Source organism: Papio anubis, chromosome 16 (assembly GCF_008728515.1).
Source record: "Papio anubis isolate 15944 chromosome 16, Panubis1.0, whole genome shotgun sequence".
NCBI classification, from domain to species: domain Eukaryota; kingdom Metazoa; phylum Chordata; class Mammalia; order Primates; family Cercopithecidae; genus Papio; species Papio anubis.
In genome coordinates, this window is record NC_044991.1 from 24131468 (window position 1) to 24156875 (window position 25408).

The 25408-nt window shown below is 49.8% G+C and overlaps 2 protein-coding genes across 9 annotated transcripts in view; one reads left to right on the forward strand and one right to left on the reverse strand.

Annotated features, from left to right (window-relative positions):
• Nucleotides 1-3530, reverse strand: part of CRYBA4 (crystallin beta A4) — a 39068-nt gene extending 35538 nt beyond the window's left edge. For 2 of the 3 annotated variants that reach the window (XM_031656395.1, XM_031656393.1), the window contains exon 1: nt 3380-3530. The gene's annotated coding sequence lies outside the window, so the exon portion shown is untranslated. The remainder of the gene's footprint in view (nt 1-3379) is intronic. The other variant, XM_009216986.4, reaches the window with a different exon arrangement.
• A 100-nt stretch (nt 3531-3630) lies between these two features.
• The window catches only part of TPST2 (tyrosylprotein sulfotransferase 2), a 63314-nt gene continuing 41536 nt past the window's right edge, over nt 3631-25408 (forward strand). For 4 of the 6 annotated variants that reach the window (XM_031656387.1, XM_031656390.1, XM_031656388.1 and 1 more), the window contains exon 1: nt 3631-3719. The gene's annotated coding sequence lies outside the window, so the exon portion shown is untranslated. The remainder of the gene's footprint in view (nt 3720-25408) is intronic. The other 2 variants (XM_031656391.1, XM_021921424.2) reach the window with 1 other exon arrangement.

Sequence of the window (25408 nt, forward strand, 5' to 3'; positions counted from 1 at the left end):
ATAAAACACCAAAAGATTGGAAAGGGTAAATGATCATCTTGAATATAATAATTATAAGGTGTTTAGCACATAGCAAGCACCTGAATAAAGTGTTTTCTGTGGCTGGGCACAGTGGCTCACACCTGTAATCCCAGCACTTTGGGAGCCCAAGGCAGGTGGATCACTTGAGGTCAGGAGTTGGAGACCAGCCTGGCCCACATGAAGAAATCCCATCTCTACTCAAAATACAAAAATTAGCCGGGCATATTGGCATATGCTTGTAATCCTAGATACTCAATAGGCTGAAACAGGAGGATTGCTTGGATCCAGGAGGCAGAGGTTGCAGTGAGCCGAGATCACACCACTGTACTCCAGCCTGGGCAATAGAGTGAGACTCTGTCTTAAAAAAAAAATTAAATTAAATTAAATTAAATTAAGTGTTTAAAAATTTTTTTAATTAAAAAAAAAAAAAGTAGAGACAAAGTCTCACCATGTTACCCAGGCTGGTCTCGATCTCCTGGGTTTAAGCTATCCTCCCTTTTCAGCCTCCCAAAGTGCTGGGATTACAGGAGTGAGCCATTGAGCCTGGCCTAAAGTGTAATTACTGATATAGCATCAACATCATCTTCTTGAATGTCAGAGCTGGAAGGAATTTTTGGATCAATGTGTGTTATGCTACATCTATGCTTCCTGCTTTTGACAAATATTGACTGAAGACCTCTTAAGTACTGGGTTTTGCCTAGATGCTGGGAAGATAGGTTGGGGAGGAAGACAGAAGAGGTATCTGCTCTAGGTGTTCCCGGCTGAAGATGCAGACAGAAGGAATGAATTATTCTGCCTGCCTTCAAAGTCACATCAAATTCCTGGGCTGCATGGTCTGGTGTCTGGTTCACCAGGATGTCCTGAGGGGCAGTTAGCCTTCCTCAAGGAGGTGACAGACAGATTGAGACCTGGGAGGGTTCACTGAGCTAGGGGTGCTGAGAGAAGAAGCCCCAACCTAGACAACAAGGCGATCATTCTGATCCTTCTCCTTAGCCTCTCAACTGAGATCTGCCAATTCTGTCTTCCAAACATCTCTGGAACCAAAACGCCCCCTCCATGCCCACATCCCCTCTCTGGGTTCCTGAATTATTTCAACACCCTCCAAACCAGTTTCTGCCTGTTTCTTCTTCATGCAGCAGCCAGATGGATCTCTGCAGAAAGTCAGGCTCACCATGCCCTTCCCTTGCCGAATACCTTCCCTGTCTCTCCATCACCGCAAGAGAAAAGCCCCAACTCCTCCCCACGGCCCACAGAGCTCTGCAGCATCCAGCCCTGCAGACACCTCTGATCTCTTCTCTCACCTCCACCACATCCTGTCCACTCTGCATTTCATGCAAGGCCCCACACTCGCCTCCTTCCTGCTAGGCCTTTGCACCTGCTGGTGCACTGTTCCAAGCATCCCCACCCAAGCCTCTGGCATGTATACACACCCCCGGCCCTCCCTCCCTGGACCAGGTTAATCTCTGTTGCTCCTGCCTCATCAGTTACAGGTGCTCACTTTACTGTGGAGGCTTGTCAAAGGATCTAGCCTCCCCAGCTTGGACACAGGACCCTTGTCGCCCTGTTAGCTGCTGAATCTGTGCCTAGCACAAAGAGCTCAGGAAATGCCATTGCTAGAATGTTATTAAACGAATGCCTCCATTCAGACCTCTTCCTCTGATCTCCATTTTGTTCATCCACAAAAGGACATTATAAAACATGCTGCTGGTGTTTAATCTATGTGCCTATCAGATCAGTCATATGAAGTCTCTAACATGCACGCAATAAACACTATGTAATATTGTTGTATTGTTTCCAGACCAGTCATGGCTGGCTCCATGGAGGCAGCATTACCAGTCCCAGCATTTTCCGTATGGTAGGCACTATTTATCGGACACATGAATGAATTAATGAATGACCAATGAATGAACACATGGCTGGCCATGTGCAAATTACTTAATATCTGTGTGCCTTAGTTTCTGTGTGTGTGTGTGTGTGTAGTCACCCAGGATGGAGTGCAGTGGTGCGATCTACACTCACTGTAACCTCTGCCTCCTGGGTTCGAGTGATTCTCATGTCTTAGCCTCCCAAGTAGGGGGAATTACAGGTGAGCAACACCATGCCCCGCTCATTTTTTCTTTTCTTTTTTTTTTTGAGACCGAGTCTCGCTCGGTCACCCAGGCTGGAGTGCAGTGGTGCCATCTTGGCTCACTGCAACCTCTGCCTCCTGGGTTCAAGTGATTCTCCTGCCTCAGCCTCCTGAGTAGCTGAGGTACACGCCACCATGCCTGGCTAATTTTTGTATTTTTAGTAGAGACGGGGTTTCACCATATTGGTCAGGCTGGTCTTGAATTCCTGACTTGGTGATCCACCCGCCTCAGTCTCCGAAAGTGCTGGGATTACTTTTTTTGTTGTTGTTGTTGCCCAAGCTAGAGTGCAGTGCACTCTCAGCTCACTGCAACCCTTGTCTCCCAGGTTCAAGCGATTCTCCTTTCTCAGCCTCCTGAGTAGCTGGGACTACAGGCGTGTACCACCACACCTGGCTAATTTTTGTATTTCTAGTAAAGACAGGGTTTCGCCATGTTGGCCAGGCTAGTCTTGAACTCCTAGCCTCAAGTGATCCGCCCACCTCGCCTCCCAAAGTGCTGGAATTACAGGTGTGAGCCACCGCGCCTGGCCCAGAAATTTATTTTAAACAGATAATATATACATATGGCAAATAGAAAGTTAAAAGAGAACAAAGAACTAAAGTTCACAGTGAAAAGTAAGCCTGCATGCCTACCCTACATTTTCTTCAGGTATTCAATGCACAAGCATATGATGCATAGATAGGTCTATTATTTTTCCAATTTTACACATGAAGAAGCAGAAGCACTGAAAGGTTACATAACTTAGACTGTGCTGAGATTTATCAGTCAGGAGTTTTACTTCATTTGTGTATATCAGGGTTTCACAACCTTTACGCTATTCGGCATGTTTTGGTGTTTTTTGTTGTTGTTGTTGTTGGGGTAGTGGCAGGCCGGGGGTGGAAAGGGTGTCCTATGCACTGCAGGATGTTTAGCAGCATCCCAGGACTCTACTCACTAGATGCCAGTAGCGCCTCTCCACGTCCCCAGTTAGGACAACCAAAAATGTCTTCAGAGATTGCCAAATGTCGTGGTGGTGGAGGGATGTCAGGGCAAAATCCCTGATAAATGGATAGAATGTGGTATTTCCACAAAAACCTCCTCCAAAATCACTGGTGTGTATGAATATACATCAGACCACTACTTTATTTTTTCTGTGTTTTACACAAACAGTAGCACAAATACACGCCGCTGCGGGTCTACTTTTCTTTTCTTATACCACTTTTTGGTGGTCATTCCACTTCATTGCTTACCGGCAGAAAGGAACTTCTCTTAAATAGAACTGTCCGGGAGAAGTGGTGAGCTGCCCGTCCTAGGGGTAAGCCAGGGGGCAGACAGGGGCTTCCAGGGCGGCGGGGCCGAGCTCCCGGGGCGAGCCTCCGGGAAACTCCCCAGCCAGCCTCTGCTTACCTCGCGGTCCCGAGACGCAGTGGAGGGGACGGGGCGGGGCGGGGCCGCGTCTCGGGCCCGCCCCCGTACGTCACGTCGCCGCGGCCCCGCCCCCGCGCGGGCGCCTCCCCCTTCCCCGGCCGGGGCGGCTGGAGAGCCCGGAGTCGCTGGGTGCGCGGGGCTGCCTGGCAGCGCCTCGCCACGGTAGGTGGCCCTGGGGCGGCGGAGCGGGGGGCCTGGGGCTGCAGCCGGGGGCGCGGGCTCAGGGCCGTGCGGGTCGGCCTCGGGCGCCTGGCAACCCTCCGTCCTGGCGGCTGCCTCCGGGCCCGGCGCGACTGCTCGGGCTCCGGGGCTGGGAGCTGGGATCTGGGAGGCAGGCAGGCGGCGCGGGCGGGCGGTTCTGGGATCCGCACCCGCTCGGCGTGCCGAGCGCTTTCCGCGGGGTGCGGCACCCACCGGGCCCCCGTTACCGCGCTTCCCGCTTCGGACCCAGCGCCTGGGAGACGCTCAGCGTCTGTTGGGGGGGACCTGGCGGGGAGGGCGGCGCGTCCCCGCCTTCGGAGTCTCCAACCCCGCCCAGGCGCGCGGGGACCCCCAGGCGGGCGCCGGGGCGCGTGGAAGTTAACTTGCAGCAGCCGTGGAGTTGCGCGGAGCGTCAGAAGTGGAGGCGTTGGGGGCGGAAATCGTCGGCTGGGGAGGTGGGCGCTGGGAGCACGGGGTTGGGGAGCCCTAGTGAACTTGGAGGTCACTGGTGAGGAGCGGAGAGGAATTTGACCTGAGGATCCCACCCCCGCTCCCAACCTCCCTCCGTAACCTATGCTTCTCAGAGTGAGCTGGATGGGAGGTGCCCGGAAAGCCGGGACTGGGAGGGGTAGCGGGGGACGGGGAGCGTGGGCTCAGAGGCTGAGCACGCCCCACCTGGCAGAGTCGTTGTTAGGTGGGACAGAGGTCGAGGTCTGGCATTCCCACTTAAAGGCCCGTTCCCTGGGGAAAGAACCATCCACTTCAGCACCGTCATTAGAAAGCACCGTGCCTAACATCTTGCCACCTTCCCCTTTTACAGATGGGGAGACTGAGGCTTGGAGAGGTCACCTGCCCGTGTCCCTAGGACCCACAGCTAGGATGTGGCAGAGCTGAAACTCACTCACAGGCCTCCTGACTTAATGTCCTATGGGGATATTGAGGAGGCGGGTTGGTGAACTCCTACTTATCCTACAGAAGCCCCCTCAAGCAGCACCTCCTCCGGGAAGCCTTCCCTGGCATTCTCCTGGTATTGTTGGGTGCTTCCTGTTTTGAACCCCACAGAAGTAGCCAGCCCTTTTTCTCACTTCCCAACAGACATTCCCTTGCATGTCTGTCTGCCGGACTGGGCTGTGGGTGGACACCTCTCCCTAGCCTCCATCTGATAACCCTATCACCTCAGCAGGGTGGTCTGATGGCGAGGGTAGTCGTCTGGATTTGAACAGATCTGTGACTCACACCTGGATTTAGTAGTGATGTGGCCCGGGCGACCCATTTTCCTTCCGATTTAGCCTCAGTTTCCATAACTGTAAAACTGGGTTTATGTCATTGTCCTAAAGGAATTGTTGCATCATTTCTGAATCCTCCCACCCCACTGAACCCCAATTGTATTATTATTTACTTAATATATATCTTTGTATCACCTGATTTTTAAAAATCTCGTGCAAACTTTTTATAACAGCTTTGTTGAAATACAGTTCACATACCGTACAATTCACCCTTTTAAATTATATGTTTCCGTAGTTTTTAGGATGTTCAGAGTTGCGCAGCCATCACCACTGTCTAATTTTAAAACATTTTTGTCATGCCCAAAAGAAATGCTGTTTCATGGTCACTCCCCAATCCTTTCTTCCCCTATCCCTGGGCAACCACTTACTCACTCTCAAATTCTCTGTGAATTTGCCTGTGCTGGACATTTCATATAAATGCAATCATATACTAGGTAGCCTTTTGTATCTGATGCTTTTCACTTCAGAGAATGCATGTATCAGTACTTCATTCCTTTTTGTGGCTGAATAATATTCTATTATGTGGATATACTACATTCTGTCCATTTGTCAGTTGATGGATGTTTGGGTTGTTTCTAATTTTTGACTGTGATGAATAATACCATGAACATTCATGTATAGGTCTTTGTATGCACATTTTCAGTTCTCTCAGGTATATTTCTAGGAGTGGAATGGTTGGGTCATAAGGTAACTTTAGGTTTCACCTTTAAAATTATTTTAAACTTATTTATTTATTTATTTTGTAGAGATAGGGGGTCCCACTATGTTGCCCAGGTTGGCCTCGAACTCCTGGTCTCAAGCGATCCTCCTACCTCAGGCTCCCAAAGTGCTGGGATTATAGGTGTGAGCCACCGCACCCAGGTTTAACCTGTTGAGGACCTGCCAGACTGTTTTTCCAGAACAGCTATACCATTTTATATTCCCACCACCAGTGTATGAGGGTTCCAGTAATCTTAAATACGTTTAGTGTTCCCTGCGGCAGTCATAACCCTTGAAATCACTGGCTTTGATGTGTTAATTACAAACTATTTTCAGGCCAGGTGCGGAGGCTCACGCCTGTAATCCCAGCACTTTGGGAACCCAGGCGGGCAAATCACCTGAAGTCAGGAGTTCGAGAGCAGCCTATCCAACATGGTGAAACCCCGTCTCTGCTAAAAATACAAAAATTAGTCAGGTGTAGTGGCGCGCGCCTGTAATCCCAGCTACTTGGGAGGCTGAGGCAGGGGAATCCCTTGAACCCGGGAGGTGGAGGTTGCGGTGAGCCAAGATCAATCACACCACTGCACTCTGGCCTGAGTGACAGAGCAAGACTGTGAAAATACTGAAGCAAGGGGAGGCAGTGTAGGACCCAGTGGCTTACAGAGCCCACCCCAGGAGCTGGCACACAGTATTAGGAGGGGTGAAAGGAAGGTGGAAGCTGCTCGGATCTTCCCACCCCAGGGCAGCCTGGAGCCCCTTTGCCAGCTGAGGCTTTGTGGAGGCCAGGGAGACCCTCCATGGCTCTCCTAGACTATAACTGAAGGGGAAGACTTGTCCCTTGACCCCCAAATTAAGTCTGGTCCTGCTCACACTCTACTGGACCCCCCCACGCCACTCTGAAGGTGACCTCTCTGGATGGCCACAAGAGTGTCCTATGTGAGTTGCTGCTTATCTCAAGAGGGGCCACCCCCCAGGCCTGAAATGAGCAGTCCTGAGTTACAGACGCTTCATCTGTGAATATTCTGCACATACAGACATCTTCCCCCTCCTCTCAGCATCTTCCCCACTTCTAGGACCCTGTGTTTCTTCCTTCACGCTCTTTGCTTCAGCAAGAGGCTGCACCGGAAGAACTCAGGTCAGAACCCAGCATTTTCACAGAGGAAGAGTTCCTTGAAGGTAGTTAGTTCACCCCAGCTCGAACCTGTACTCTGCTAGTTCAGGAACTTAAACCAGCACTTATCTGCATGTTCCAGTTTCCTGACAACTTGGTTCATCTGGGACAGCTGCTGTTTGGGAATGGCGTTAAGACCACGCCTCCCAGCCTCTGTATCTGGCACCTCATGATTTTATTCTTTTTTGCATACTTGCTGTTCCTTGTCCTTTTAAAATCCTGAATTCCTGTGCCTTAAGAAAGCAGCCTAGGCCGGGTGCATGGCTCATGCTTAGAATCCCAGCACTTTTGGAGGCTGAGGTGGGTGGATTGGTTGAGCCTAGGAGTTTGAGACTAGCCTGAATAATGTAATGAAACTCCATCTCTACAAAAAATACAAAAATTAGCCAGGCATGGTGGTGCGCACCTGTATTCCCAGATGGTCAGGAGGCCGAGGTGGAAGGATCGCTTGAGCAGAGGTTGTAGTGAGCTGAGATTGCACCACTGCACTCTGGCCTGGGTGACAGGGCAGGATTGTAGGGTATTAGGTCAGTACACAAAAATCAATTAAATTTTTTTTAAAAAGACAGGAAAAGAAAGCAGCCTGGGGACATGGAGACGGGGTGGGAAGGCTCCCAGGGCAAGGAACTGCCCCTCTCTGGGTCTCAGTGTACCCTACTGAGGAATGGGCATAGACCATTCAGAACTAAGATGTGGTGGCACCTTGGGATCGGTTAGGCTTTTGAAATGTATTATTGATGTAACTTTGTGGGTGTATTTGTAGCAAGAGTGGCAGGTCAGATATAGCTTCACAGCCTGGGGTTGGTGACCAGAATGTACCTTTTTGGAAACATGAGTGTGGCTTGTGTGGCTTTGATGCCCCATGTGGCACCAGGGAAGCTTCTCTGGGTAGCAGCAGCTCCTGCTCCCCGACTTGCTGCCTATTCCTATTGCTTGCAAGTCCCTTTGCTCTTTGAGGACCTGTGTGTACACTGTCTAGGGCCCCTCCAGAGGTCTGGGATGACTGTCCCCTCGCCTGTCACTTCTTAGGTCTCCCCCACCCTGGACTGCAGCCAGGGGAGGATTTGTGGGAATGATTCATTCAGAGCTGCCTGAGATCTTGGCCAAGCCCCAGAAATTGCAGGGAAGGACCTCAGAGGGCAGTGCCCACAGGCCCTAGGGAACGTCTGGGGCTGATGGCCCAGGGAGAAACTTCTTATGCTATGTGCTCAGATGGCAGGCAGCCAGCCCATCTGCCGAGAGACTTTTTGTATCAGTAAGACTTTTGACCCGGGCTTCTGCAGCCAGAAAGCAGGCAAGCAGCCCAGAAAGCAGGCAATGTGATAGGGAGCTAGGGGCACTGGCCTGTATTAGAATCCGGGTGCTCCACATCTTTCTGGGGCTGTTGGCTGTTTCCCTATGCTTTGGTTTTCTCATCTGCTGAATACAGTAGGACCTGTCTCCCAGGGGTGTTGGATGGAAGGGAATGGTGGTAAAGCACTTACCCTGGTACTAGGCAAAAGCTGAGGCCCTGGGGTTAAACAGGCTCTTTGGAATTTTGAACATGTTCCTTTGTGAACCTTAGTTCCTCCATCTGTCAAAAGACAGCAATTATAAATACAGCCAATATCAACGGGGCTTGCTAGGTGCCAGACACTGTTCTAGGCACTCAGTGTGCTTTAACTCATTTAATTCCCGCAGCAGCCATATGAGGTGAACAGGCTGAGGTGCAGAGAGGTGAAGTAATTTGCACAAGGTCACCCAGCTAGGAAGTGGGAGACATACGATTTGGATCCAGAGTCTCTCTTTTTTTTTGAGACAGGGTCTTGCTCTGTTACCTAGGCTGGAGTGCAGTGGCTCAATCATAGCTCACTATAACCTTGAACTTCTGGGCTCAAGCGATCATCCCACCTTGGCCTCTCAAGTGCTGGGGTTACGGGCATGAGCCACCACACCCAGCCCAGACTCTGCACTCTGAATTCTCATTCTTACCTCTCCTTGATATTCCATCTAAAGGCCTAGCACATAGAAAATACACAGAAAATATCAGGTGTTGTTATAACTATTCTGAATAAATATTGATCCACTTTCCATCCCACACTCCTTCCCTGATGGACAGAACATGCAGGACTCTTGGCCTGTAAAGTCCAGATTCCCGCCCACTCCTCCCTACTCACTCTGTTCCTCCCACTCCCACACACTCATGCACAGCAGAGCATGGAAGCAGCCAAGTCCCAACTCTTCCTCCAAATTGCTGTGTGACATTGGGCAAGGAGCTTCCCCTCTCTGAGCCGCAGTTTCCCTACATGTTAAATGGGTGAGTTCACCCTGCTGCATGTTTTTTCTTGAGCTCCCGTGCTATGTGTGTGTTTTTAAAACTGAGTCAACGTTCAAACATTGCTAGAGAAAAATTCTGATTTCTCATTTCTCTTGGAAATCCAGGAGCTTAGGCCAAACTGGAGTGGCCTGAAGCTGCCCCGTAGGTGGCCTGGGCTCTCCTGGTCATTGTGGTTCCCCCCACTCCCCATTGTCACATACGTGTGGCTCTTCAGGGGATCTGAGGATGCCTCAGGCCTGCCTGGTACCACTTGAATAAGCAGTTTCATTGTTTTAAAAACATTTTTTTTTTTTTTTTTGGAAACAAAGTCTTGCTCTTGTCACCCAGGCTGAAGTGCAGTGGCATGATCTCAGCTCCTTGCAGCCTCCGCCTCCTGGGTTCAAGCTATTCTCCTGCCTCAGCCTCCCAAGTAGCTGGGATTACAGGCACATGCCACCACGCCCAGCTAATTTTTATATTTTTAGTAGAGACGAGTTTTACCATGTTGGCCAGGCTGGTCTCGAACTCCTGACCTCAGGCCATCTAGCCGCCTCAGCCTCCCAAAGTGCTGAGATTACAGGCATGAGTCACCACACCCAGCTTTTTTTTTTTTTGAGACACAGTCTTGCTCTGTCTCCTAAGCTGGAGTGCCGCAGTGCAATCTCGGCTCACTGCAGCCTCCATCTCTCATGTTCAAGTGATTCTGCCTCAGCCTCCTGAGTAGCTGGGACTACAGGCACCCGCCACCATGCCCGACTAATTTTTGTATTTTTAGTAGACATGGGGTTTCACCACATTGGTCTTGAACTCCTAACCTTGTGATCCGCTTGCCTTGGCCTCCCAAAGTGCTGGGATTACAGGTGTGAGCCATCACGCCTGGCCACATTGTTTTTTTTTTTTTCCGATGTTCTCCAAGAGCCCTTTCAGCTCTGTGTTTCTAGGACATCGGAGGTTGTCTGAGGCCTCCCAGTACCCTGTCTGCCATTTTAAGCCCTCAAGGCTTTTTTTTTTTTTTTTTTTTTTTTGTGATGGAGTCTTGTTCTGCCACCCAGGCTGGAGTGCAGTGGTATGATCTCAGCTCACTGCAACCTCTGCCTCCTCAGTTCAAGTGATTCTCCTGCCTCAGCCTCCCGAATAGCTGGGATTACAGGCACCTACCATCATGCCCGGCTAATTTTTGTACTTTTTGGTAGAGATAGGGTTTCACCATGTTGGCCAGGCTGGTCTTGAACTCCTCACCTCAAGTGATCTACCCTCCTCGACCTCCCAAAGTACTGGGATTACAGGTGTGAGCCACTGCACCCAACCTTTTTTTCTTTTTTCTTTTTCTTTTTATTCCTTTTTGAAATGGAGTCTTGCTCTGTTGCCCATGCTGGAGTGCAGTGGCGTGATCTCGGCTCACTGCAACCTCTGCCTCCCAGGCTCAGGCGATTCTCCCACCTCAGCCTCCCAGAGTGCTGGGACTGTAGGTTGGGACTGGAGGTTGTCTCCATTGCATACTCCCTGGGTGAGGAGTTCCTGTCTCTGGGCACTAGGATGCCGTGCCACCTTACCTGGTACAGGTCCCTACCTACCTGTTATTCCCCACAGTAAGATATTTGTTATTGACCACACCATTTCCCAGAAGCCAAGGCTTGGAAATAGTCACTTTCCTGAGGTCACAGAGGCCTGAGATTCAGCACCAGGACTCAAAGCCCATCTGCCCAACTTCAGAGGCTGCCAGTGGAAGCCATGCCTTGATCCCAGCACTGCACGGATAGCCACTGAGTGACGTCTTCCACTAGAATAAGGACTCATGAGAACCCTCAGCTGGATGTTGGGGTGCAAGATTTAAGAAGCAATGAGGTCCTAGTTGTCCTGGAGTTTATGTTCTGGTGGAGGCATCAGGCAAGAAAAAGTAACCCACATCTCCGACGTGAGATGTCAGCCTATGAAGTTGAGTACTCAGGCCTCTCAGATCTTAACATGTGTACGATCCCCCTGGGGATCTTGTTAAAGTGCAGAGTCTGTGTTTTTGTGAGGGTTTTTTTTGTTTTTTGTTTTGAGACAGAGTTTCGATCTTGTTGCCCAGGCTGGAGTGCAGTGGCGCAATCTCGGCTCACTGCAACCTCCACCTCTCAGGTTCAAGCGATTTTCCTGCCTCAGCCTCCCAAGCAGGTGGGATTACAGATGCCTGCCACTGTGCCCAACTAATTTTTGTATCTTTAGTAGAGACAGGATTTCACTGTGTTGGCCAGTCTGGTCTCAAACTCCTGACCTCAAGTGATCTGCCTGCCTCGGCCTCTCATAGTGCTGGGATTACAGGCATGAGCCACCGTGCCCGGCTAAAATGCAGATTCTGATTAGCAGGTTTGGGGCAGAGACTAAGACCGTGTTTCTAACCAGCTTCCAGGGGCCTCTGATGGTGTTTGTCTAAAGACCACATTTGGAATAGTGAGTGCCTGGGTTAGAAATTGGCAGATTACCACTCATAGGCCACATCCGGTCCACTACCCATATTTGTAAATAAAGTTTTATCGGAACATAGCTATGCTTATTTATTGACATTTTGTCTGTGGCTGCTGTTGTGCAACAAAAGCAAAGTGGAGTAGTTGTGACAGAGACCATAGGGCCCACATTGCTGGCCTTTGAAGAGAAAGTGTGCTAGTCGCTTTTCTAATCATCTTTTGGATCCCTACAAGTTATAAAACTTTGGTAAGTATTAGATGCTAATAAAAATAGTAATGATTGCAGTTAAGATTTGAGGATTTGAGTGCTTTCTGGGTACTTAGCTCTTTATGTTTATTTTTTTCTTAGCTCAATTCTATCATAGGCAATACTACTGTCTCCACTTTACAGGCAAGAAAACGGAATAGAGAGGCTGGGCCATTGGCCCAGAGTTTGTGGACCAGTGAGTAGGTGAGGCCAATTTGAGTCAAGTCGCCTGATTCTTACTGGACAGGAGCTTCTGCCTGGAACTTTTTCCCAGAGCACAGAGAGGGTTTTGTTTAGATTTTCTTCTGTCCCAGAGTGTTCTGGTGCCTTCATTTCTTTCTCAATTGATCCTTCTGTTTACTCAACAAATACCTGTGCAGCCTGTGCTGGAAGTTTGGGGACCATGCTGGGTTCTGAGAGGGTGTGGGGACTAGGATGGGGTCCCAGCCCTGCACATTCGGTGGAGTCATCAGGGATGCAGTACCAGAAGCCACGCAGGATGCTAAGCACCTTGGGGGTTACTGGTACAGGTACTGGAGGCAGTCAGGGAAGGCTTCTTGGAGGAAGGGGTGCACATGATGCCAGCAGGAGTTAGCTTTGTAGAGGAGGTCAGGAAAGGTTTTCCGAGGAGAGAGAATCACAAGTGCAAAAGTTTGGAGGTGTGAGACCCTGTGGCCTGGTTTGGTAGAGTTCAGGGACCAGAGACTGTAGTGTGTTTGTGTGTGTGTTGGGGGTTGGGGGAATTGGTGGTGTTATAATAAAATTGGAGGTCGGCAGAAGTTAAGTCAACAGAGCCTCATTGCTATGCCAAAGGACTTGCATTTTGCCCTGGAGGCTGCTGTTGCTTAGTATGAAGCCCTCTGATGACTTTCCGGAGAAAGCCTCCATTAGGTGCTAACGTGTCTTCAGTGCTTCTCCCCAGACTCCTCTTGTTTAACAAAGATCGGACACAGCCGCCTCCTTCGGGGATCCTTCCTTAGGCTGGCGGCCGACTCCAGCCAGGAGTCATAAAAAAGCATTGCTTCCTTTGATTTTATTTTTGCAGTAACTTTTTAATTAGGGCATGTTTTAAATTTAATCCAGCGGATTATAGTTTCCCTTGAAAATATGTTTTAAAAATATTGAATCCATTGAACAAAAATGAGTAAGATTAAAGGGGGTTCTGGATGTAATTAACATTGGGAAGGTAGTCTTCAGCCTCTTGGAATTTGGAGAGCCCTACAACAGGTGAGGGGGTTGGTGGGGGCTGGGCCAGTAGTGACCTCTCTCTTAACATTCCCCTTCTTCCCTGGAACCCCAGGGGTCTTGACTGAAGGGCAGGATGGCTGTGTAGCTAAGATGTGGCTGCGGGGATGTAGGTGTCCATTGATGGTATGGGAGCTGAGGTTCCTGTTCCAGGCTGCTTCTGCTCCTCATCTCTCTCCTTCTCTGTCTGGTGTTCTTCTCCTTCTTTCTCTCTTCCCTCCCTTCTTTTCTTCCTTCCTTCCTTCCTTCTTTCCTTCCTTCCTTCCTTCCTTCCTTCCTTCCTTCCTTCTTTCCTTCCTTCCTTCCTTCCTTCCTTCCTTCCTTCCTTCTTTCCTTCTTTCCTTCTTTCCATCTGTCTGTCTTGCTCTGTTGCCCAAGCTGGAGTGCAATGGTGCAATCATGGTTCACTGCAGCCTTGAACTCCTGGGCTCAAGCAATTCTCCTGCCTCAGCCTCTTGAGTAGCATAGGTACAGACCACCACACCTGGTTCATTTTTTATTTTTTGTAGAAACGGGGTCTCACTATGTTGTCCAGGCTGGTCTTGAACTCCTGGGCTCAAGCAATCCACCTGCCTCAGCCTCCCGAAGTGCTGGGATTATAAATGTGAGCTACTGTACCCAACTTGTCTTGGTCTCTATTTTTGTCTCTTCCTGCCTCTCTCTCCCTCCCACCCATACCCCCAACTCACGTCTTTCCCTGTCTCTGTCAGTCCTTCTGTCTTACTCCCATCTTTGCCTCTCCTCTGACTCTGTCTCTGTCTCCCTCTGTCTCTACCTCTCTCTGTTTTTGTCTCTCTCTGTCTTCTTCCGCCCCCACCTGCACCACTTCCCCCTTCCTTCCCGCCGCCGACCCCGAGCACACACACGTGCCAGCACGGTCCTTCCTTTCTCTCATTAGAAACTTTTCATCACACTTGCTTTGGCTGGTGACTGATACCCTGCCACAGAACCATCCGGACCCTTGCAGAGCCCGGGGGCTCCGCCAGAAACTCTTGGAGGTGTGAGAAAGTGGTAGTAGCTACTTCCCATGTGGAAGACAGAGGCCCTGTGAAGTCAGGCACCTGGCAAGGCCACCCTACAAGGCCATGGTTCCTCCTCAACCCACGCCCTTTCCACGCCCCCAGGGCCCTCCCTTCCCCACCCAGCCCCAGGGCCGTGGGGAAGAAGTGGAAGTCTGGGCTAGCAGCAGGAGGGCAGATGCTACTTTTGGTTTGATTTGGTTTGGGGTACGGGGGGGGGGTGTTGGCTACCCTGCCTCTGAGCACTCCTGGAAGCTGCATGCAGTAGGTGCCTTTGCCCTTCATTCTGCTACGTGGTCATTGCTGTGCTCAAGTGCACAGTAGGCCAGCAGTGCATATTTGATGGCTAAGAGTTTTAGGAAGAAAAACAAGATTAGAAATGGAGTCTTGCCTCCAGGCCGGGCACGGTGGCTCACACCTATAATCCCAGCACTCTGGGAGGCCAGTGCGGGCAGATCACTTGCGTGAGCTCAGGGGTTCAAGACCAACCTGAGCAATGTGGCGAAACCCTGTCTCTACAAAAAAGTGCAAAAATCAGCCGGGCATGGTGGCGCATGCTTTATTCCCAGATACTTTGGAGGCTGAGGTTGTGAGGATTGCTTGAGCCTGGGAGGTCAAGGCTGCAGTGAGCCAAGATCATGCCATTTTACTCTAGCCTGGGTGACAGAGTGAGACCTTGTCTCAAAAAAAAAAAAAAAAAAGAAAGAAAGAAATAGGGTCCAGCTTTTTCTTTTCACAGATGGGGAAACTGAGGCCCAGAGAGTTGAGGTGAGTTGTTCTGGATCATGCAGATAACTTGGAAGTAATGGGGTCTGGGTCTTCCATGCCTCAGAAGCCGGGAGTAGTGCAGGGAGCGTGTTGAGCCGGTGGCTGCTTTGACATCCTTCAGGGGTTGTCGTGTAGACACCCACTTCTGAGAGATGGGAGATTCTGGTTTGAGGCCTGGTTTGCTCTCCTCTGCCTACTGCAGGACTCTGGACAAAATCTTCCTTCTCTGAGGACCTTGGGGTCTCCAAGCATAGTCCCCGTGGCACAGTCCTGTGGATTGCAGAGCGTGGTCAGGTTTGTGGGGCAGAGGTTGCTGACCTCACCGTGGATGGAGGGCTTATTCAACACAGGTTGCTTTACCCCACTTCCGGAATTCCCATTCAGCGTGGTCTCCTTGAGCCCTGATAATTTGCATTTTGTGTAGGTTCCCAAGTGCTGTTCCTGCTGGTCAGAGAACCCATGTCGAGAGCTGGGGTAGTAGAGGTGAAGCAGATGAAGCACATGGCACTAAAACCTGCTGTGAGATCTCAGGCAAGGACTCCACCTTTCTGTGCCTTGGCTTCCTCAGCTGTAAAATGGAATGACAGAGCACTGTCCTCATAGATTAGTTGTAAGGATTAAATGAGTGATTGGGAGGTGGAGGCAGGCGGATCACCTAAGGTCAGGAGTTCGAGACCAGCCTGTATAATTGATTTTAATTGAAATTCCTTTCGGTAATTCTTAAAGATAATAATACATTTTGATGTTTATTCATGAACATTACTGATACTCCTTCCTCCAGCTATATAATAATGTTTTCTCTCACTCCTGTGGGTGAGACCTAAGAAATGAAACTCGGCCGGGCATGGTGGCTGATGCCTGTAATCCTAGCACTTTGGGAGGTCTAGACCTCCTCCTGAGGTCAGGAGTTTGAGACCAGCCTGGCCAACATGGTGAAACCCCATCTCTACTAAAAATACAAAATTAGCCAGGCATGGTGGCTCAAGCCTGTAATCCCAGCTACTCAGGAGGCTGAGGCAGGAGAATCACTTGAACCTGGGAGATGGAGGTTGCAGTGAGCCGAGATTGTGCCACTGCATTCCAGCCTGGGTGACAGACAGAGCGAGACTCTGTCTCAAAAAAAAAAAAAAAAAAAATGGCTGGGCATGGTGGCTCAGGCCTCTAATGCCAGCACTTTGGGAGGCCAAGGCGGGTGAATCACAAGGTCAGGAGATCGAGACCATCCTGGCTAACACGGTGAAACCCCATCTCTACTAAAAAAAAAATACAAAAAATTAGCCAGGCGTGGTGGCACACACTTGTAGTCCCAGCTACTCGGGAGGCTGAGGCAGGAGAATCGCTTGAGCCCGGGAGGTGGAAGTTACAGTGAGCCAAGATAGCGCCACTACACTCCAGCCTGGGCGACACAGCGAGACCTTGTCTCAAAAAAAAAAAAAAAAAAAAAAGCACAAGTATTTGTAAAGTGTGTAGAAAACCCCCCAGGCACACAGTAAGCACTATATGCATGTTTGCTTTTTATTTTTTATTTTTTTAAGACAGGGTTTTGCTCTGTCACCCAGGCTGGATTGCTGTGACGTGATCATAGCTTGCTGCAGCCTTGAATTCCTGGGCTCAAGTGATCTCACCCTCCCAAGTAGCAGGGACTACAAGTACGCACCACCACGCTTGGCTAATTTAATTTTTTTTTTTTTTTAGAGACGGTCTTGCTATGTTGCCCAGGCTGGTCTTGAACTCCTTGTCTCAAGTAATTCTCCCACCTCGGCCTCCCTAAATGTTTGGGATTACAGGCATGAGCCACTGTGCCCGGCTTAGTCTTCCTATTATTGTTGTTGTTATTCTTATTGCCATGATTATTTACTTTCCCCTCCTCCACAGAGACTGTTCTGTTCACAGTGAATTCCTTGCCATTCTTCACATTTCCAGTGTGCTCTCACACTTCTGCCCTCTGCTCGAGCTGTTCCTTCTACTTGGGATGCTTCCTCCAACTTCTGTACGCGTTAAAATGCTGGCATTCTTTTAGACTCAGCTCAGATTCCTTCCTCTGATGTCCGTGATGACATGACTTGCTTCCCCTAACCAAGCTCTTGTTTCTTTTTTTTTTTTTTTTTTTTGAGACAGAGTCTCGCTCTGTGACCCAGGCTGGAGTGCAGTGGCGCTATCTCAGCTCACTGCAAGCTCCGCCTCCTGGGTTCACGCCATTCTCCTGCCTCAGCTTCCCAAGTATCTGGGACTACAGGCGCCCGCCACCTCGCCCGGCTAATTTTTTGTGTTTTTAGTAGAGATGGGGTTTCACTGTGTTTTCCAGGATGGTTTTGATCTCCCAACCTCGTGATCCGCCTGCCTCGGCCTCCCAAAGTACTGGGATTACAGGCGTGAGCCACTGCGCCCGGCCCAAGCTCTTGTTTCGTTCTGCAAATTATCCCATTACTTGGATGTCAATCTCCTTTGCTGACCCACAAGCTCCTATAGATCTGACTTGGGGCTTTGCCGGTACAGAGAGTCTCCCAGGAATGTTACTTTCAAAGTCCAGCTTTGATGGTGTTTCGAGAAGACCAGCTCCATCGTTGTCAGTGGCAGCTGTCAGAGAAGCCTTCCAAGGCGTACGGGGTGGAGCCCCGTTTGGAACGTGGAATTTCCTTAATTAGTAAGAGTGTGAATTTAGCACTCCACAGCCCCAGGTTCATGTCTGCATTTTGCCATTTGGTGTGATGCAGCCTTGAATGATTTCCTTAATTTTTTTGTGTGTCCTTTGCATCTTCATTTTAAAAGGATACCATCATCACTTACAGCAGTGGGTTTTTGTGAGGATTCAGTGAGGTCTCATTTATGCAGCGAATACTGAGCACCTCCTGTGTGCCTGCTCTATGCTGGATGCCGGGAATCCAGCAGTGAGCAGGAGAGACCCTGTTCCTCCTGCCCTGGGAGAGCTGATGTTTTAGATGGACACAAGGGGAAGTATAGAAATGATAGTGTCGCTGTCTCGGGAGGATGCACCAGGAAGGAGATGGTCTTTGAGAGGCATTCTGTGCATGGTCTTGCAAGTAGGAGGCCCTTAGCAATTGGTATGTGTGATGATTACTGTTATCGCCGTAATTATTTGGGAGAGGAGACAAAAAGGGAAGGGAGGCATTGTGGGAAGAAGGAATAGTATCAGTACGGGGTCAAGAAGGCATTCCGTGTCAAAGTCGTAATAGTCACAGCCAGTGTTTATGGATGTTCTAGTGTGTGTCAGTTACTCTGCTAAGGACTTCCTAGGTGCAAATTCATCTCAACCTCCAGGGAAGTGCTGTTATCCCCATTTTCCAGATGAAAGACATGGGGCACGGGGGAATTGGACCACTTGTCTGGGGAAGTGGAGGAGCGGGAGTCAAACCTAGATTCTTACCTCTGCATCTAAGGTGTGATAGGAAATGAGACTGAGTGAGGACAGGTCCTCATAGGGAGGGCTCAAATCTTAGAGGTCATGGACTGTGTCCTCGTGCTGGAGTCCCTTAGAGGGTCCCGGGATGGACAGGGTGGGGAAGTTCATGGCACATCTCATTTTATGGTCCAGAAAGCCAATGGCATGCAGCCCCTCCAAGAGCGGGTAGGAAAGGACGGGTCCTCCCAGCCCCCTTCTGGTTGGGTTCTCCTGGTTGGTGGCGAGTTCCTGGCAGGGCTGGAGTTGTGGTGGGAGGTGATAGGCACAGTGCAACTCGTGGTTGGGAGCCTACATTCTGGGGGTGAGGATGCTGGTGGGCACTCCTTCATTGCAAGGATGCAGTTACTCACTGTTGCCTTTTCCTCATTTCTGTTCTCTGGGACCCTCTCTACTTACGACTGGGCATGAGGGGAGCCCAGAAGAAAAGCAGACAATGAAGATCCAAAGGACTTGTATTTGTTTCCAGCCAGTTGCCTCCCCAATACCTATGGCTTGCTGGTTCCTGAGCAAACAGGTGCCTCAGGGAGTATCTTTATCTTTTGCGTGTGTGATGGCATTGGAACCTCACAGTGACCCGGGAGGCAGGCATCAAGAGGAGGCCTGTTGTTGTGGGATGATAGCAACTCTCAAGTCAGACACACTTGAGTTAGAACTCCAGCTGGCTTATGCATGAGCTTTGAGACCTTGGGCCAGACACTTCTCTCTGGTCCTCAGTTTCCTCATCTGTGCAACAGGGATCATAATAGTGATGATTTTGTGGGTGACAGATAATCGTTATGTGGCACCTAATGCATAGAAGTGCTCAGTAATTCATAGCAACGAAGATTTTGTTGTTCTTCACCCATTTTACAGATGAGGAAACTGAGGCTTAGAGAAGTTAAGGGACTCCTCCCATGGCATTTTGCTTCCTGGTAATGGCCAGGCAAGTCTGCAGATGGAAATGTTTTCCATAAGACCCAGGTCCCCCAAAGCCCTGCACCATTAGGAAAAGGCTGTTCCCCAACTGTGAATCTGCCCCCCAAAACAGTGAACCATGAGATCATGCCCCTTCTGTCTTACGGGTTTCTCCCCGTGATTGTTTAGGTGTTCATACTCTGAGCAGCTCTTAAAGCCTTTGCAATTCTTCCGGTTCTTCCTGCTTCTAGGAGTGCGTAAAAAGGAAGAAGGTAGCACAGTCTGTCCAGGAAGGAAACAGAGGAGCAGCCGAATGCTCAGGAAACTGGATTCCTACTATGCGCTACCCCAGAACTGGGGCTGGCAAATTCTGCTCTTAAAACCCCCACCTAGAGCCAACTGCTGCCCCTAGTAATATGCCCAAAATATTACCTGGATAAAGGCCTCATGCTTCCTGGATGAACCACAAAAAAAAAAGGTTGAGGCCATCTTGTTGAGGAACATGACATCCAGCAAGTATTTATTTCTTGCTCGCTTTGTCCTTGGTCAAGCCTTTTCACTTTTTGGCTGTCAGCCATTGCAAAACCTCCACAACAAAGAAGTGGAAAGTCATGCAATCAGAAAAGCCATAAACGGCAGTTGGGGCCAGGGAAAGAGGGAAGTTAGCTGAAGACTTCATAAGCAAAAACGTCAGAAAACTTTCTGACATGTTAATAAAGATACTCTAGAGTCACATCTTGTGTGGAAACTCACATCCACATTGTTGGGGCGGAAGTCAGAGTTGATGACTGGCCCGGGCCATCACCCAAGCCTTCAGATAAGACGGCGGAACTAGGCCAGGCGCCATGGCTCACACCTGTCATCTTAGCACTTTGGGAGGCCGAGGAGGGTGGATCGCTTTAGCCCAGGAGTTTGAGACCAGCCTGGACAACATAGAGAGACCTCATCTTGACAAAAAATAAACAAAATTAGCCGGGTGTGGTGGTGTGTACCTGTGGTCCTGTCTACTTTGGGGCCTGAGGTGGGAGGATTGCTTGAGCAGTCCCTGGAGAAAGAAAGTAGAGCCGGGAACTGTCATTAATTAAACACTTAACTGGACTCTAATACGGTAGCAAAGCCCTTCCATGTACTTAGCTGCTCTCCCAATTCACAGATGAGAAAAGTGAGGCCCAGAGAGGTTAAGTGATTTACCTGAGGTCACAAAGCTGATAGGTGGGGAATTCAAACTGAGGTGCATCTTTCTGCAAAACCCATTCCTTTTTCACTACTCCCTGATACCTGAGGAAACTTACTACGAGCAAAATGATCTCAAAAAGTAAAATGTGAATGCCTCTCAGTGTCAGGCTCTGTGATAAGTGTAGGAAAAAAGAAAGAGAAGAAAAAACACCACCAGACTGCGGTGCCTCCCAGCCCGTGAGCACTCACAGTGGAATATGGGAAACAGAAGGGCAAACAGCATTTACCATACAGAATGGTGAGTGGTAGACAGAGAGGACTGTGAGACACGGGAGGGTAGAGCTTAATCTAGTCGGGGTATTCAGGGAAGGCTTCCTGGAGAAGGGGATACTTGAGCTGAGGAGATAACAAGCAGCCCAAGATAAGATGGGAAGAGGGTATGGATATACCTGTTAGCTAGGACTCTTGAGAGGCAGAAACCATAGCATTGAGCAAAAAGGTAAATTTATTGAATTATGTAAGAAGTGAGCCTCAGTTATGGCTAGATCCAAGGACTCAACTAATTTCAGGGATTTATGTCTCCATCTCTTGGCTCCACTTTCCGAGGTTGGCTTTGCTCTCACGCAGGCTTTGCAAGTGGTGACTAGAGATGGCCCCCACACCTCCAGCCCTGTACCCTACTTGCTTAGCCTCCCCACAGAATTCTGTAAGAGTCTCCAGTTGAGTTTCATTGACCTAGATTGGGTCAAACGTCCGTCTTTGAACCAACACTGCAGCCTGGGAATGAAATGCTGTGATTGGCCAGGCCTAGGTTATATGTCTGCACCAGGGGTCGAAGGTGACTGAGAATGAAAATAAGAAAACCAGGGATGCATGGCACCCTTGGGGCTGATAGAAAGTCCATTGGGCTGGAGAAGGGGTCTGATCATGACAGCCCTCTAAGCCACGTGAAGAAATTGCATCCTGAAGACAGTGGGAAGCTTTGGAAGTGTAGTGAAGGCAGGGGGTGACGTCCCACCATATGGGGACAGGCAGGGGTGGAAGCATGATCAGGTGGAGGACAACGGGGACTTGGACTGGGCTGCTGGTGATGGAGAGAAACAGCTGGATCCTGGGGGCGGTGAATGTAATGCACCAGACTCAGTGGTGATTGGATCAGGGGTTCATGTAAATGCACAGGACCCAGTGGTGATTGGATCAGGGGTTCATGTAAATGCACAGGACCCAGTGGTGATTGGATCAGGGGTTCATGTAAATGCACAGGACCCAGTGGTGATTGGATCAGGGGTCTGCGTAAAATGCACAGGACCCAGTGGTGATTGGATCAGGGGTTCGTAAAATGCACAGGACCCAGTGGTGATTGGATCAGGGGTTCATGTAAATGCACAGGACCCAGTGGTGATTGGATCAGGGGTTCATGTAAATGCACAGGACCCAGTGGTGATTGGATCAGGGGTTCATGTAAATGCACAGGACCCAGTGGTGATTGGATCAGGGGTTCATGTAAATGCACAGGACCCAGTGGTGATTGGATCAGGGGTTCATGTAAATGCACAGGACCCAGTGGTGATTGGATCAGGGGTTCATGTAAATGCACAGGGCTCAGTGGTGATTGGATCAGGGGTTCATGTAAATGCACAGGGCTCAGTGGTGATTGGATCAGGGGTTCATGGGGAGGAAGAGGTTCATGATGATCTTGGGTTTCTGGCTTGTTCCAACAGGCATGCCTGGAAGAGAAACCAAGCTCAGGAGATCCCATTATGAGTTCAGGTTGATTGTCTTGAGTTTGAAATGCTGTCAGGAATCCAAGTGACTGACTAGTAGAGAATTGGCCATTTCACGGTTGCTATGCTGAGAGGGGCTAGTCAGGATTCTGTGTCCTCAGGAGAAGGGGTGCAGAGTGACAGCTCTATCCAGTAAATATTAATTGAGCACCTACTGAGCTGCAGTGCTCAGTAAGCAGAGCATTCAAGGCCCCCAGACAATGAATGCAGAATATGTAATATCATATGATGTGTTAGAAGGCGGTGAGTGCTGGGGGAGAAAAGTCACGCAGGGTGAGGGCTTCTGGAGTGCCGTGTTGGTGGGGCAGGTTGCAGCATTAACTGGTTGATCAGAAGAGACCTTGAAGAGGTGAGATGTGAGAGAGGACAGGAGGGTGAGAGAGTGAGCCAAGTGGATGTTTGCGGAAAGGGCATCCAGGCAGCGGGCACAGCCAGGGCACTGGCCCAGAGGAGAGAGTGTGCTTGTGTGTTTGAGGGACAGCAAGGGGGCCAGCGTGGCTGGAGAAGAGGCAGGGGCCAGTGGGGTTGGGGGCAGAAAGGTAAGGGACAGGGCCAAACCTGTAAGGCAAATGAGGACTGGTTTTTCCTGAGTAAAGTAGGAGCCATGGGAGGGTGCGGAGCAAAGGAGAAGTCAGGAGCAAATGGCCTGACTTCCGTTTTCCTAAGGTCACTGGCTGCTTGCTGAAAATCAACTGATAGACAAGGGCAGAATCAGGGAAGCTGGTGATGAGGTGGCTTGGACCAGAGTGGTAAGAAGTGAACGCCTGAAACAAATGCCTGGCAGTGCGGGTGGTGAGAAATGGCGGATTCTGGCTCTGTTTTAAAGGTGAAGTTAACAGGATTTGCTGCTGGATTGGATTAGGGTGAGAAAGAAGAATCAAAGCTGCCTTCAAGGTTTTTGGCATGAGCATGAAAGGATGGAGCTGCTACCAGCTGCAGGTGGGGTATGCTGGGGAAAGGACCAGATTCAGGGAGGAAGAGAATGGGCACCTACGTCTAAGTAAGGAGAGAGGTTTGGGCTGGAGATGACAATTCAGGAGATGTCAGCCTGTGGGGAGCATCCAGGGGTGCTAATATCTCCTGGGCTGGAGGGAGGAGAGAGGGCATGTAACCTAGGCCTAGCCAATCACAGCATTTCATTCCCAGGTTGCAGTGTTGCTTCAAAGATGGACGTTTGGCCCAATCTAGGTCAAAGACAAGTAGCCGAGTGTGACCTCCTGATACCTGTGCCAGAATGGCTGGGTTTGGCCCCGCATAAGAAAAAAACCCTGTAAACTTTTTCATGGGTTGTAGAGAAAGAGGAAGACAAGCAGACATCACCTCCTTGGCATCTGATCAAAAGCCACCGTGGCCTGGCTGCTTATTTATTGAGTGTGGGTCTGGGAAGTGTCTGTGCCAGGAGCTGGGGTGTGGGTGGCATGATCAGAGGCTGAAGCTCAATTCCCCTTTAAGTTCCTGGCAGCCGGCACCGAGCCGAGCCCTGGGAGAGCGCCGTCCTGCAAGTGTTGATTGAATGAATGAGAAGAGTCTTGTGTGTTCCTCTGCAGCAGCCGAGAAAGGTGTGTGGGGTGGAGTGGGGCGGGTAGCATGCCCCAGCCAGCAACACCATTCCTCAGCATTTGACAAAGTGTGATTCTTTAATTAATTTTCTTTCTTTCTTTTTTCTTTCTTTTTTCCAAGACAGAGTCTTGCTCTGTCACCCAGGCTGGAGTGCAGTGGCACGATCTCGGCCCACTGCAACCTCCGCCTCCCAGGTTCAAGCAGTTCTCCCTGCTTCAGTCTCCTGAGTAGCTGGGATTACAGGTACCCACGACCATGCCCGGCTAATTTTTGTATTTTTTAGTAGAAACAGGATTTTACCATATTGGCTAGGCTGGTCTTAAACTCCTGACCTCAGGTGAACCTCCTGCCTCGGCCTCCCAAAGTGCTGGGATTACAGGAATGAGCCACCGTGCCAGGCCATTAATTTTCTTTTTTTAGGAGACAAAAGTCTCTGTTGCCCAGGCTGGAGTGCAGGGGTGTAACCATGGCTCACTGCAGCCTCCAGCTTTTGGCCTTGAAGTGATCCTCTTGCCTCAGCCTCCCAAAGTGCTGGAATTACAGGTGTGAGCCACCAAGCTTGCTGAAAGTGTGATTCTTTAAGACTATTTTTATTCAAGTCTAACATGTTACAGAAAAGTGCATACTTCATAAACATACAGCTCAATGAATTTTCAAAAGACAAGTATGTCCGTGTGATCAGCACCTAGGTCAATAGCTGAATGTACACAGCGCCCCTTCCTGCCCCAGGACACCTTGCTCCCCCTCCAGTTACCCCTCCCCCACCAGGGGTAACCACCATCCTGATATCTCCCCCTAGAATTTCACCTGCTTTTGTACTTTATATCCATGGAACTATTACTGGAATGGGGTCCCGATCCAGACCCCAAGAGAGGTTTCTTAGACATTGTGCAAGAAAGAATTCAGGGTGAGGCCGGGCACAATGGCTCATGCCTGTAATCCCAGCACTTCGGGAGGCCGAGGCAGGCAGATCATGAGGTCAGGAGATCGAGACCATCCTGGCTAACACGGTGAAACCCCGTCTCTACTAAAAATACAAAAAATTAGCCGGGCATGGTGGCGGGTGCCTGTAGTCCCAGCTACTCGGGAGGCTGAGGCAGGAGAATGGCGTGAACTCGGGAGGCGGAGCTTGCAGTGAGCCAAGATTGCACCACTGCACTCCAGCCTGGGCAACAGAGCAAGACTCCATCTCAAAAAAAAGAAAGAAAGAATTCAGGGTGAATTCATAACGTGAAAGCAAGTTTACTAAGGAAGTAAACAAACAGTAGAATGGCTACTGCATAGACAAAGCAGCCCAGCGGACTGCTGGTTGGCTATATTTATGGTTATTTCTTGATCGTATGCTAAATAAGGGGAAAGGAGTGGGCAGTTCCCGGAACTGAGGGTTCCTCACCTTTTTAGACCATACAGGGTAACTTCTGGCATTGCTATGGCATTTGTAAACTGTCATGGCGCTGGTGGTGGGGACCAGTGTCTTTTAGCATGCTCATGCATTATAATTGGCCTATAATGAGCAGTGAGGATGACCAGAGGTCACTTTTGTTGCCATCTTGGTTTTGGCGGGTTTTGTCCGGCTTCTTTATTGCATCCTGTTTTATTAGCGGGGTCTTTATGACCTGTATCTTATGAAACCAGTC